We start from the raw sequence: 14997 nt of genomic DNA on the forward strand, positions 1-14997 counted from the left end.
CCCAATGAACATTTAAAAATACATACTGGAGTACGACTGTTTTGTCTGAGAAGAGAAGGGTAAGTGTTTGGTATCTTGTTTCTATACTTAGTTTTGACTATTGATATGCGCTCAATTTCATGAAGGATACAAATACATGCTGAACCTACTTATAAATAAAATGAGCATGTCTGCTTGGGACAGTTAAAACTGGCAGCCTGTAAACAGAGATCTACCAGTGAGCCACATGCCAAGGTTCAGATATATTCACAATGTGAACTTCCTTTCAGCTCTGCCAATGATACTAAACTAGACCAGACAAGATTGCTATCTCAAAGAAGTGTGGAGAATTAATAGACTTGTGTTTCCAAAGTCTAGGCCATCAGAAATAGGTCCACGTACAATATATCATCTGTGCAAAAATACTTACTTACCTCCCAACTCAGATAACAAGTCCTGACAAAGAAAATGTTCTCTATATATGAATATACAGAGAAACCTACCCTTGTTGTGGGAATCCACAACTGGAGGGGGGGAAAAAAAAAAAGTAAAAAAAAATATATTTATTGCTTCTCATGGGAATAACCATATGCTCTCAAAAACAATGTTCCCTAACAGAATGTTTCATGAATTGAAATACTGCATATGTTTTCTTTACGATGTTCTCTTTTCTTGTTCATTATTAATGGTCTTGTATTCACTTCTATAACCTTAAGACACTATAAAAATGCGTCTGGACAATATTTGAAATTGGAAAGACAATAAAGGAAAAATATTAACTTGGAAAAATTGTGAAATACCATTCTTTCATGAAAAACAAACTGACTGGCTTAAGTGTACTAGCAGATGTTTCTCTCTAAGATTGTTAATTACTACCACCCAATTGCTCATAAATGAGGTGGGGGAGGAAGAGAAGGAGAGAATGAACACCAGTTTAAAGGTATTAAGACTCATCCGTGAATAATTATGTCTTTTTTTCCGGGGTTTATTCATTCCTAAGGAAAGAAGGGGGTAATAATTCCAACTGCTCCTTAGGAATCACCAAAAAAATCCCAGAAATGAGGTAAAACTGATTGCTGTGCTGCATGTATTGAATGAGCATAGAATACTAAGCTTCAGACGGCCAAACCATTCTTCACTCACCTCCACCCTGCATCTGAGAATAAGGGGGTGGGGGGGAGGAACAGAGAGCCAAAATACAGCTGCAGTCAGGTTGAGAACTTCCTTTAAACTTTCACCCTCCCTCAGGTGGCTTGTCATTTCAGATTCATTCAAGCAAAGCACCGTGCTCTTTAACAAATGATCTTCATTCTCAAAGTAAGGACAGCTTCACTCTGTTTTTCAATTGTACTGAGCATTTTAATCAGATGGATTAAGAGGATCTTGTGGCCAGAAACAAAAAAGGATGCAACTCTGATGAATGTTCGGGTCTCAGTTACAGCTACCAAGTCCAAATTTGCACAGCAGTTAGGAGAACTCAGGCTAAAGATGAACTACTTCAGAGCCTCTTTGGGATGACAGCCATTCCAAAAGGTATGTGATGGATCACAGGGCCTTAACTCAGAAAGCAGAACTATGGGAGAAGCTATGCAATTCCACAGTGATAAATTATGACTGGACATTACCAGTGACTATTATCTTAATGTCAGGGTCCTTACTGTGTAGTTTTTGAGAGAAAGCAGAGTAAAGGTAAAATTGGAGAATTGACAAAAATGCCACCTATGAAAGTTAGCATCTGGCATACATGAAACCAAACCCTTTGAAGTGAAGTATTATTAGCCTTTCCCTCAAGTTGGATAGACTGGATTCCACTGCAATTCTTTAAAACTACTATCAGAAACAAAGGGACAGAATTATTTGTACGTGGGGAAAAACAACAAACCACACACTAGAACCTGAGACCTGTGGGGGAGTAGGATAAAAGGAAAATTAAAAAGTGCATAGACATATCAAGACAAGGAGATGAAGTCATAAGAACTTCTGTAACAGCTCAAACTGAACTTCAGTAGCAGTATCGGACTGGTGGAATTGAGCGTCAAAGAGCTGGTCCAACCAAGCTCAGTAGTGAAATTCCTATCGACGTCAACAGGGTAAGGGTTTCACTTCCAATTTACAGATCTAGCGGGCGCAGCAGAACTTAAAGTCAGCAACTATGAGGACCAAAGGGCTAGAAAGAGAATTCATTTCATTGTTTTTCCTGAAGTCTCTGATGTCTAAGTTATCTGGTTCTGCCAATATTCTTTTCATTGCAAATCAGGTTTGACAAACATCACTGACATTCTTCACTGACTGCATGACAACAACCAGAGCAATAACAAGTATGTTTGAAAGTCCAAATTGAGAACAAGTCCTTTAATTAACGATTACATTCACATTCAGATTTCACTTTTAAATTCTCCTGGAGGCCATGGATTAAGAAATATCACACCCATTAAGCACACATTCTGATTTTATTCCACAGAGTTGATTGAAATACATGTAACAATATATATAACAATACAATAACTTTGCTCGAGCAAAGGTCCTCTTCTCCAGCAGCAAATGAAAATAGGCAGAATAGGACCAGGAAGGGAGTAACATTCCTGTTCCACAGCCACCAGAATAAGCACATAGAAAAACAGGCTCATCCTGGGTCAGTGCCAAAAGCATGTATTCAACTTGCTCTGGCTGAAGGCTGAAGCTGATGAATTAGACACACCCTTCAAAACAACAAAGATCAAGCTGCCTTCTCTGAAACTTACTGTAGGGAAATTAATTGTCCATTTTAAGTCCAGCGGGACAAGTCAAAACCAATTTAGCAAGAGCTGTACTAGTAGTACTTTGTACTAGTCTGGGACGGGTATTTCAACCTGAAAACATGGAGAGAAGTCATTTTCTTCTATTTCACTGTTTCCTGTTGACGGTCACAACACAAATTAGAGGTTCAATTGCACACCACAGACTGGAAAAAAAAAAAAAGATTCAAGATGTCACAAGACCTACTGCCAGCACCGGACCAGGGGGAGACAGTTAGGCACAGAACAGAGGGGTAGTGACTCAGACCATGTGATGGCTTGCAAAAAAACCCCAACAAAAACAGACATCCAAAATACTTTTTAAACATTCAGGCATCAGATAATGATTCTAACTGACAAGTCACCACTAGGACGTTTGGGAATTGCTAAACTGAAATTCACTCAAATGTTCAGACAACATTTTCTCTCCTGAATAAAAAGTAGTCACACTCACAGGTCTGTGCAACACCACCTCCCTTAAAGCTTCAATTCCTTTCGCCAACCCCAATAATTTGACACATATAAGTAGAAGCATTTCCAAGCCTTGATACAGAATCACATGTTTCTGTCTAGGTCTGGCATCTTTTTTTTGGCTGTTGTGTTGTGGGGGAAAATTTTTTTACTATCTCCTTAGCAAAAAACAGATTTGTACTAAAGATGCAAATACAAAGGACAATACAGTATCTCTCTGCTAGCTAGGGCGTAACTCATACATGCTTAAACACTAAACCTAGATTTCTCACACTCTCTCTGGAGTGAGTTTGCTGAAGGGAGGGAGTTTGTTGAATTTTGCCAGATTATGATTCCCTTTTCCAATTAGTTCCCCAACTGGCTGTATTTCATCAACAGCAACTGCCAGATTAAATGCCTTACTTGACCATCTTCACCCAATACACTTTGATGTTCAGTTCTCAAGCTTCAAAATACCTTTTGGATGAAGATCAGACAGCACTAAACAGAATTACTAATTAATTAAGCAAAGTTAAAATTTAAACACTGTTTGTTGTATTAGCCAAAAGCCTGAACAGAACAGTCTTTTTTTCTGTTCCTCATCATAGATCAAAGAAGATAATTTCTTCCTCCCCTCCCCCATCTTTAAAAAAAAAAAAAAAAAAAAAGGAGGCTAGGGGGACAGGGGGGAGAATCTCCATAAGCTTTGGTCAGAATAGTTCAGGATGATACCTGTAGCCGCAAGATTTGTGTTTGATCAGTGGGCATATCAAAAGCCACATTAACAGAATACAATCTGCTATAACTATCTGTATCATTTAACATGGGTAAGTACTTCTTAAGTGAAAACTGTCACTGTCATATGGACCACTTACCACTTTCTAACAGCATTATGTGTCCCTGGAGCTCTGAATGGGCCTGCAGAGTGTTGAATTCTGTTGCTGAACAGTGACAGATGGGGACACCAACTGATCTTTTGTAACTTAAAGCAAAAGAAGAAAGACCTCGCTTCTCTAAAGATGGCCATACACTGATTTTGGTTAGTAACTGGTAACAACTTTGCTTTTTAAAAAAAATCCCTTCTCAGTGTAAGTTGCAGATATGCGTGTTCACATAGGATTTTCTGTCTTAAATTTTCTTTGTCTCTTTGGATTTTTTTCCCCCTGAGATTCACAAGGGAAGAAAAAGAAGAAAAAAAACCCCAGCCACTACATAACTCTTTATTCAAATCAAGGCTGAGTAGGTAATGTTATTAATAACGTAGGCTTTGATATCAACTCGCCCCCATCTAACTTAGATGTTCAATGGGAAAACCGTGTTTCCACCACCTTTGCTGTGATAACAGGGCCTCTAAAGGTATCTGAACTGTAAGATTCATCAGAATTGCTTCCCCTGAGGAAGAACGTCTCTCTGACCCTCACAAATCTAGCCTTTTATAGAGAGCAATGTTGTGGACCTATACTGTAACATTATTTTGGCTGTGATGAATCAGTTTCGTATCTGACAACTCTCTCATAGTTAATATACAGCGGCAGGTTCAGTGTTCCCATCCTCATCTTAAATCTGAGAGCGGGGGGAGAATGGAAATTGATCCACAACACACCTGAAAAGTAATATAGTGATTAACAGTCCAGCATGTACGTGTGAACGCACAAGCATACATCTCTTTCCCTTTGCGTATTTATACATGGGTGAGGAATGGTACTAAGGTGATCCATCACATACTGCAAAAAATGCAGAGAAATAAAATTCATTGAGGCTTGACCCCAACCACCTTATTTAAAGTCTAGAGAGCACACAGGATCTCATCACAAGAAATGATTCCCACAGAGCAAATGCAGGTAACTGCTCACCATTATTAATAATTCTAGGACAGCCTAAAGATGACAATCAGAGATGGAAGCCTGCTGTGCTATATACCGCTCAAAATGTGGAAGGGAAGATGGTTTGGGGCAGGCTTGGGGCAGTCTTACAGGAGAAGCCAGCCCTTCCTATTGCTCTAGAGCGCCCATGTGTTTTGCAACCCAAGAGTCAGCTTCCCACTTGGAGCTACCACTTTGGTGGAAAACCCTGCAATATCCTCCTAGACAGCATCATTGTGAATTTTCATTCAAACGTAGCGTCTCAAAATCTGTGTGGCAATCACTGCTTGCTAGTGGGGCACGGGCAGCCTGGGACAGGACAGGCAGGTGGGTGCTCAGGGCAGCTCCCAGAGGGTCCTGCAGCAGACACAGAGAGCGGTCTTGTCTGAACACCGATTTGCCAAGAATATCCTTCCACACCTGGATGGCTCCAGTCTCTGAAAAGGCTCATTAAAATAACAAAACAAAAAAAACAGGTCTGCAGCACCACACTTCAGCTTCGTGCCTCCAAATCCTTAAGAGGGACTGTAACTCCCTCCTAAATAAATCTTTTGCGCACAGAGCTCAGGGCTGCCTTGGCTCCCCTTGGCCGCTCCCCCGCCGGCGCTGAGCCCTGCACGCAGCGCCGGCTGCAAGGCACAGCAAAGCTCTCCGCTCCTCCAGAGCCCTGTGAAAATTCCTCGAGTAGCAGTTCTTTTACTTCTGGATATTTTGTTTTACAACGACTATTCCTTCCCTCTCTTTTTGTTACCTGTACAGTTTTAAATCCTTTTCGGTGCAAAGTTGGGCACTTTGTATGACATATTTTACTGGTGGAAGGACCTGGATTGCTGGATCAGATTCATAAAGCAAGAAAAACCTGATTACTGGTATTTTTATTTTTTTGTTAGGCTGGGGGTTGAGACTTTCCATCTAACAAGAGCAGCTGGACTCCAAGCTCTTTCAAGAGCAGAAATGTTGCTTCAGGTTCATTTCCACAACCCCGTAGTGCTGCATTTATTATTTGCTTTTACTTACAAACTAGTTGTGGTTACAAAAAAAACCCCTTCTTCCAAACAAATGACACTTTATCTTTTTCTCCACAGGAGAATAAGGTTGACTGCTACTTGTGCTTTGAGGTTTGGATATGATTGAGATGAAACATCTGTTAAGAAAAAAGGTGGTGGGGGGGACTTTTTTCTGCTAAAAATATCATGCTTTTTTTTTTTTTTTTTCCACCAAACTTGAAACATGTGATGAAATTCAACTTTTAAAATATAACCCTGGAGCTACTTGAAACTATAAAAGTCTCCTCAGTATCTGAGGCAAGTCAGAATTTCCACTGTTCAAGCTGGGCTTTTATGAAGAGCAGACTTTAGAAAAAGCTGTAATCTGTCTAGGTAACAAAGGGCACTTGTTCTGCCTGGTGAGGTAAAACTTTGGGTTTCTGTAGCTCCTGCAGCAGAAGTGGAGTTGAAGCACACAAAAGCACCCTGACTGATACACACTTTGAATTTGGAACAGCAACTGGCAAAAGCAATATGCTTTTCACTGAAATTGCCTCTATCAGTCTGCATGTACATGCTTGTGTATTTGTAAGGTTCAGCAGGATGACAGGTTGTTGTGTCTAAACTATCCAGCCCGAAGGTTCAGGCATCTATCTAGCTTTGTATCTATGTAGCCATCTATATAAAATGATGGCTCCTAAATTCAAACCCAGAAACGCAAGAACTATTTAATCCTGTCATAAACTGTATCCTCACATGAGACACTCTGGGATATGAAATCCCTACGGGCAGGAGAGAAGGGCCTTACAGGAGAATGCACATGGGATCTAAACAAAAGCCTATCACAGAAAGCTACCAACAGCCCAGCAAAGGGAGCACTCAAACTTGGTTGTCTGGCTGTGTCAAGGTCAAGTTAAACACAAGAGAACTGGCAACTTTAGGAATATTCAGGAGTTGCAGCAGGAGTATTCAAGGTTTCTAAAAATTGAAGTGATATTTCATGTAAAGGCAAGGGATTGAAACAAATGTATTGTCTTCTGAAATAGCAAGGGCCACAACGTCTTTCAATTACAAGAGCACAAAACTGGAATAATTCCATGAACACCAGCATGAGAGTATTATCTGGCCTCAAATCTTTGCCTGGAAATATGCTCTAGTTTCACATGGGTTAAAAAAAAAAAAAAAAAAAAAAGAAAAAAGAGAGTCACAAGAGAGTCAGAGAAGAATGGCATTTTGACTCACTTTTCAAAAACCTGTTTAATAAAACCTCCATGAACTGTGGTCAAAGCTACAAGAAAAATAACTGGTAATAATCGTTCCTGGGAAATTAAAAGTAGAAAAGGACCTTTGTTCTTCAAGTAGAATAAATGAAACCACTGGTATTCATCATGTTTCCAGAGAGATTGTTTTCAAACTCCTGACTTGTTCCCATATTTCATTCTTTGTTCTTGGTGGTGGATGTCCTGGGGCAAAGTTCAACTACATTTTTATACTGCTGCACACATACAGTAATGCAGCATTATCTCTGTATCATACACACTAGATCAGCTGTCTCTCACAGATACGCCTGAGTCCCTCAGTTTGCCCAGGTATATCTCACGGCAGACCCTGCCTCCCAGGTTAGCCACCACTGCAGAGGCGGGAGAGCAGGACATGCAGTTGGATGTGGCTAGCTGTAACGCAGCCATCCCCGGGCGGTGTTAAGGGTTTGACAGGTGTACCCACACGGTGGGCAGCTAGTGCAGAGCTGCACACCAGCCCGCATTCCTGTGGGCTCAGTGTGATTGTTACCCAGCCTAAGCCAGAGGAACAGCTCACCCAGGCAGGCCTGCGCACGCTAGTTCTTCCTCCTCTGAATCACGTTGACAGCCCAAGGGAAACACCAATGACCAAGACTGATTCAGTGAGCCCTGATTACTAGAGGCCCTACCCTTTCAAACCTCATGCACAGAGCATGAGCCTCATGTCACTGGCACCCATTTGTCAGCCCTATCTCAGTCCTGCTACACGGTTGCTTCACTCGGGCTTCACTCACTGGTGTGAGCAACGAGTTGGATGCCACAGCCTGCTGCCTAAATGCCACCGTGATGCTTCGCTGACCTTCAGGATGTGGAAGGCAAATGCAAGAGCCCTCCTCCCTTTGATGAGATGTCCCTAAGCTATGTACTTTTGCCCTTTGATTGCCCTGCTTCCTGCATGGACCCCGATCGTCTGCCTCTTACATGCTACAAGAGAAGCAGCTTGAGAGATTTGTAGACGTAGGTTTTCAATAGCTATATCCACAGGTGTCTTTTTGCCTCCTAGCAAACTAGTTCACAACTACCCCAGAACTGAGAGTAAATGAATATTCTTATTGTTAATTGATTCTTCTTTTAATGACCACTCAGAAAGGGCATTAGCTTCTCTGTGAAAGAAGGAAAAGTTGCCAGTCTTAGGTAGAAGGAAAGAGTAAAGAAAACCGATGTTGTTATAAATACCAAGCATGCATATAATATTAGAGCTTTCCATGTTTAAGGTGTTCATAAGAATCAACTCTTTGCTTTTCTGAGGTGCTTGGTCACTGCCCTTTTCATTACCGCGGTTTTCTACTGAAATATTTTTATGCGTTACACACAAATTAACATTTGGCTTTCTTCAGCCTCCATAAAGAAGGGAGACCACTTGTAAGTTTGGAAAGTTTTCTTGCGTACTATACTTTAAAACCCTCCCTCTGTCATACTGTAAGGGACAGGCGTGGATACAGGAAATCCCCGGCTCCATTCTCAGCTTTGCTATTGTGTCCCTGAACCAAACATGCAACTCGCTTGTGTTCGGCAGTAACAGCTTTCCAGCAATGTAGAATGATCTGAATACAGAGATCAATGTGAAACTATTAACTTACAGCAGGTATGATCTTCCCAGTCTAATGCAGAGGATTAATAACCCAGAACAAAAGCTCTCAAACCATAAACTAAACACATCATCTATCAAAAACTCAGGCAGCACCAGTAGGAGCTGGTGGGTTGTCAGCTAAAGAGAGCGATACCCTACATGCAGGGAACAAGCACGGCACAGGCAGCAGAGCACATACCCTCCGTACAGCAGCGGCTCAGTGTGAGGAGGAAAGCTCACCCTCCGAGGTAACATAACAGCCCACTTTTCACTGCCTTTCTGTGCTCCGCTTGCCAACATGGGTGGGAGCCGTTAGGCACTGTAAAGGTCCATTTGGCAACACCCGGAGACCACTAACTCATTACACACAGGCCATGGACAACCATTGGATGGCAACAGTCTTTCATCACTACTGACCTGGCTGCACTTGAAACAGCCGCTCTAGAAGTAAAAGCTTCTGATCCAAATACCAACCCCCCTCAACTGGAACAGCTAATGTTAAGAAACACTTGTACATCTTTTTTTTTTTTTTTTTTTAAAAATTGCCTTATGCCATAAGATTTTCCTCCCACTCATGGCAAACAGCCTACCTGCTTCGTATAATTTCCTGGATCTGTGTATGACCACAGGAAAACTTCTGCTAATCCTACCAGTCTCATGTTCTTTGGTGACTTTTATTCTAACTGCCAAACTAAGCAGTTTTCTCTTGGCACTCGCCACTGTTCCTTCCCCCCACCCCCACCCCCCCCCATGTTCTTCGGTACTCCTTCCAATTCACAGTAACCAGCTTATCAGCGTCTAGCCTCGGCATGGACTAACTGTTTGACAGATAATGGTGGCTGGTGCCGGCGGGTCACCCTGAAGCTGACGATATTTTTCAGAGTTGTTTCATGTCATATTGAGTAGTAGGAAAAGGTACAGCAGAAACCTCTTGACAGCCAAAAAAACCACAGCCAGTGAGCACGTGATCACCAGTCTGAGGTGATCACATAGCATATACTCACGCATAGCAAATCTATGGTAAGTGCATAGGATTAGCAACAAGTCATTAAAAAGCAGAGTTCCCATATAACATCCCAGAAGGCTGACCACAGGAGCACTTTTAAGGTAGAATTATTAAGCACTCTGTTTGCAGTGTCAGTGATGAATACGTATTTGGTTTAAGAACATGACAGAGAAAGGACCTTCTGCAAAGCACCAAGCCTGCATCCATAGTACTAGGTAGGCAATAACAACGGTGCTGAGATAAAGCAACTTTGCCTGTATGCAAGATGAGTTCTATGTCTTTTCTACAAATACACTGGAATTTCATGTACCTAATACATAGAAAATTATTTAAGCCTTAGAAAATAAATGAAATAACCATCATAACTGAAGGCATTAACTGGAAAGACCATGCAGTTTGAAATAACTGCCTTTCATTACCCATTCATAGCTCAGCGTAGCACAATATGTGAATTTATTCAGCTAAGAGATTATCAAAGTATGGTAAAAAGTGTCTCACAGGCAAATAGAAGGTTAGCTAAAACTAGTTAAAATGCTTGTTCAAGTTTTCCTTTGCTGACAAGTTGATAAACAATTTGGTCCCCAGTACCATACCTTGCCACCTTTTGTCTGAGTTGAACACCCAGCAGATATTCTTCCAATTACTAATTTTAGAAACAACTCCAGGAACTAGTCTTCAAAGTTTTTTTCCTGAACAGAGAGACAGAGAGAGGGAATTACCTTGCAATGCACAAGAGCAGCCTTGCTGCAGGGTGCTGTGGGGGAGGCATGCTCCACCCCATTCCCTCTCCTGCAGCTGCAGCCCCAGCAAGGGGGAAGCGCGGGCACCTCAGCAGCACTCGCGTGGAAGCCAGCGTGCTCTCTTCACTGGGCTGTCTGGGATGCGTATGGTGGGGGGAAGCACGTGCAGCTGTATCGGGGTCTGGGATGGTTGGCAGCATTGGACATAAGATCAGCCCCCTTAAACCACTAGTTCATTCTTTACTATTGGTTCCTTGTTTGCTTATCAGTTCTTATTAAAGCCAAAAATACCAAGAGAGCTCTTTGTGGTGGAACTCGATTAACCACGCCTCAGCTCCCACCTGACCACAGATTCCCTGGATGCTGGATGGAGGAAGAAGAGGCGAAGGACCAACTGGACATACTAATAACATCTTGAAAAACACACAGTAATATTAAGAATATAATGAATTATTTTTCTGCTTTGCTGAATATAGCATGCCTTACTTGAAGGTTTAGAAAATCTGTAATGTGTTGTAAATGAGCGAAAAGAGCTACAAGTAGCTCTTTTACAGATATGATAGATTTCTTTTTTTTTCAGCAACATGTGCTTTGAATTCTGCTGGAGGGCTCTCTAATATTTATGGGCAAGAAGATGACCTGAATAATTTTGTCCTTTCTGGTACCAGATGAGGGAACATCTTACATCTAGGGATTTGGATACATCTGGTTTGGGAAACATACCAAAAAATGGGTTTGTTGATTCAGGTCAAGCTCTGTCGCTACTTTCAGCAGGACTTTGGATATCATGTTCAGATAAGGCACCAGGAAGGCTTGGATCTTCTCCAGTCTTCTGCTGAGAGAATAATAATCAAGACATCACCCTTGGCTGACAAGTGAAATGGAACAGATTGCTATCAGCATAAGAGGCAGCTCCTCTGACAGGTACAGAACTAGATTGATCCCACAGAGATGCAACGTTTCTGGTTAGTAGAAACACTTGAGACATACTTTTCAGGAGAACAGTGACATGAGAAATCACATTATCACATAACTAGTTGGAGTGATAGGTTAGGTGTCTTCTGAGCTTAAGGACTTCACCTTGAACTCCAAAAGGGAGCTGAAGTAGACTGATAGCTATATCCTACTGGGCTCTAAAAAGCTTGTATTGAGACGAGTACGAAATTGCCTCTTTTCTACAATGAGTCTGTGTCAGAAGGAGATTCTCCTGTTTCTGGTTCAGATGTCACAACCAGGGAGAAAACAGGCTGCTGTGAAAAGCTTCTAAATGTTCAAGTGGTAAGATGGAGGAACCCCAGTTCACTTCATAAAGACATGGAGTGGTCAAGATAAGAAAGCTCTCCTGGTCTGCAGGCTTTAGATGTGAAAATTTCCCAAAGGGTCCAGGGAAAGGAGGTGAAAAAAGTTCTAGAAAACAAGAGCAAGTCTCTTGAATGAGTCATTAAAAAGCTTACTTACACCTTGAAGAGCAGAGAGACAACTTGGATATCATTACTGAACACACTAATAGCAGATACCTTTCTGAGCCACCTGCATGTCTCCATGATGGAAGAGTGACTTGCTGTTTGATGCTACATTCAATTCTTGCCTGCCATTTTAGCTTCCCCACTGAAATGAAATGAAAAATAACTCCCAATGTCTGTGCTAGTGTTTGTGACTTCTTCCAGAGCCACTTGCAGTCATTCTGTTCTGGTGACCTACTAGTCTAAGGACAAGGAAGAGAAAATGCAAGCTCTTTTATCCTAGACATGAAGAGTGATAAAGCACATGCTTCCTCTGTAGAAACTGCTGGACAAGAAAGTTCAAGCACGAGAAGTCTGTACACGCCCACAGCAGACTGCACAAGTACTCTTAAGTTTGGCAAGTGGAAGTCTCTGAAATGCAGTGGGAAAGCACTGCTAAACTTGGAATGAAAGTTGCAAATGAATCCACTACAAAATCTATATCCAGCATGCCCAATTGTTGAGTTATTAATGAAAGAGGAAGAATGGAAACAGAGTAAGGGTAATATAAGAAGAGACTGAGGTTTCCATTGGTGTCTCTTATCTAAGGAAATCACTGACCACGTAAGAAAAAATCCCCAAATTTCAATTTAGTGACTTGCCCAGCAGCAAAATCAAAGGCAGGTGGTGAATATAATAGACAATACTGGTCAAACTGTTTCTTTCTGCACAGCACTCAGTAAACAGAGTCGCCACTATTGAGTTCTAACCTCTTGTCATGCAGCAACATTGAGTCAACAATCCGCTCTCATGGCTTAATGCTTTTGATGTTTACTTTGTTCTTTCTACAGTTCAAAAGAAAGCACTAATGCACCAGTCCTCTTACCAAAAACAATCTTAATCCCAGAATCCCGAGCCTTTTGCTGTTGGCCAGTTAAGTCTGTTAAGACGAAAGGATTTGATCAAGCTTTACATAACAACACAGAAGTTAAATCCGGCAAAGAGAGTTCTTTTTATCTGTACTGCTCAGACGGCTAAGAGGGGGGAAAATATGAGAGGGAAGGAAAAAAAGGTAATGAACTTGGCTATGTAAAACAAAATAAGGAATTCAATTATTTCTCTTATTGCCACTTTGTCTTTTCAGCGAGAGTCTTCTAAAGAACTCAGATTTATTCTCCAGTGAAGTCCCTGAATATGAAGGCTGTAACTTTCCCCTAACCGAAAAGAACAGTGGCGCCTTTTTTGCAAATCTGAGAAATGTTTCTTTTTTATTTTTTTCCATCCCTACCGTGTATTTATGAAGACAGAATATAGTTCATTGATTAGACACTTGCCTGGTACTTGGTAGAGCTGGGTTCAACTCTTTGTTTTGCCATTCACGTCCTTTGCGAGCTTAGCCCAACCCACCATGTTTCAGTGTGCTGCAGCTTCCTGTCTCTGAAACTAGTTATCAGTGATGTTGATATTATCTTATGACACACAAATGTATAATCATGCAACATATGTGTGTTACACCACTACATATGTAAAGATTGTGAGGTAGCAAAATAAAGGCAGAACAACTATTTTACAGTGAAAGATTAATATACTTTCCAGAATATTAATTTTTCACACAAAACATTTCTATGCAGAAAAGAGCTGACAGTGGTCACCTTGTACCTAAGCCACACAGAATTCAAGCTGTGCCCTAACAAAGGACACAAATCATGTTTCATCTTCACTTTATGCTAATATCACAATTTTATGCTAGCCCTATCACAATCATCCAAAAATATTATGCCAGTAAAAAGTACAAAGTTATACAAAAAGGGTGAAAGCATCCCACTTTAACACAATGCTTCTAGTATCATCTGTTAATTACAAGAAGATTTTCAACACCCCATTCAAGAGGGAAGTGGCTAACACCGTCCCCAGTATGGAAAGCATAGCCTGGAGATCTGAGAGCCAAAGGGATGATGACCAAGCTTTGGCAATTTGCACGCGTTTGCCTGAGCACTGGGTGGGAACAGTTACCTGCCTCCCAGCTGGAAAGATGCCACAGAACAAAAAAGAACCTCTTCCCCAGTGGCAGCACACAAAAAAGGACCACCTGCTGGTATCTAAACCTTGTCTTCACTACTCAGCTACTTCATCAGAAATGAGACGCATCAGAAGTAATAATGTAAAACTGCTGAAAGACTGAACTTACAGTAGCCTAAAAGGTTTTACACTCTAATAAAAGCAATCCTGCTGCTGACTAGTTTAGAAATATTATATATTGGATATTATGTTTGCTATGCAAGACAATTCTACACAACAAAGTAAGAAATAATTGGAGGCAAGGAAAGGTAGAATGAGACACAGAAAAATGAAATTATTCACCTCGCTGACATTTAATATCCTATGTTAAGTAGATTCTCCTATAATTCTGAAAATTAAAAAGCCACCCTTTATTAGAGTTATGTCCTACTATGAGCAGAAAGGAAAACTGTTGTGAAGTTAAATACTGAAACACTTTTATAAACACTGACGCCATCACGGCAAGTATATCTTGCTTTTGTGTTTAACAGTCTCCTACAAGCACCAGCTGAAATTGTTACAGGCACATATGAGGGAACATTCTTTGTAAACTACAGGCATGATAGAAACATGGGATCCAAGAAACACAGGATATTAACACATTTCACAGGTAAGCAACTGGAAGACGGACATTCTTAACATAGAGAATCTTTCAAGTTCTGTTTAGAGAGAAGTCTCTACCACCAGAAACAAATGCCTGGATTATAAAAGGACAGAAATTTCCAAGTTAAGCTTGACATGGTTCATTGCTCTAAATAAGTTGGGCATATTGTTTCCACTCGCCTATAATATAAATCTAGCACACAGCCCATGCAACCACTTGTTATAC

The 14997-nt window shown here is 41.1% G+C and overlaps 1 protein-coding gene across 1 annotated transcript in view; it reads right to left on the reverse strand.

Moving 5' to 3' along the window:
- The window catches only part of NKD1 (NKD inhibitor of Wnt signaling pathway 1), a 112387-nt gene that overhangs the window by 23216 nt on the left and 74174 nt on the right, over positions 1-14997 (reverse strand). The gene's annotated exons all lie outside the window — the stretch shown is intronic.

This window comes from Pelecanus crispus, chromosome 8 (assembly GCF_030463565.1).
Source record: "Pelecanus crispus isolate bPelCri1 chromosome 8, bPelCri1.pri, whole genome shotgun sequence".
Taxonomy (NCBI): domain Eukaryota; kingdom Metazoa; phylum Chordata; class Aves; order Pelecaniformes; family Pelecanidae; genus Pelecanus; species Pelecanus crispus.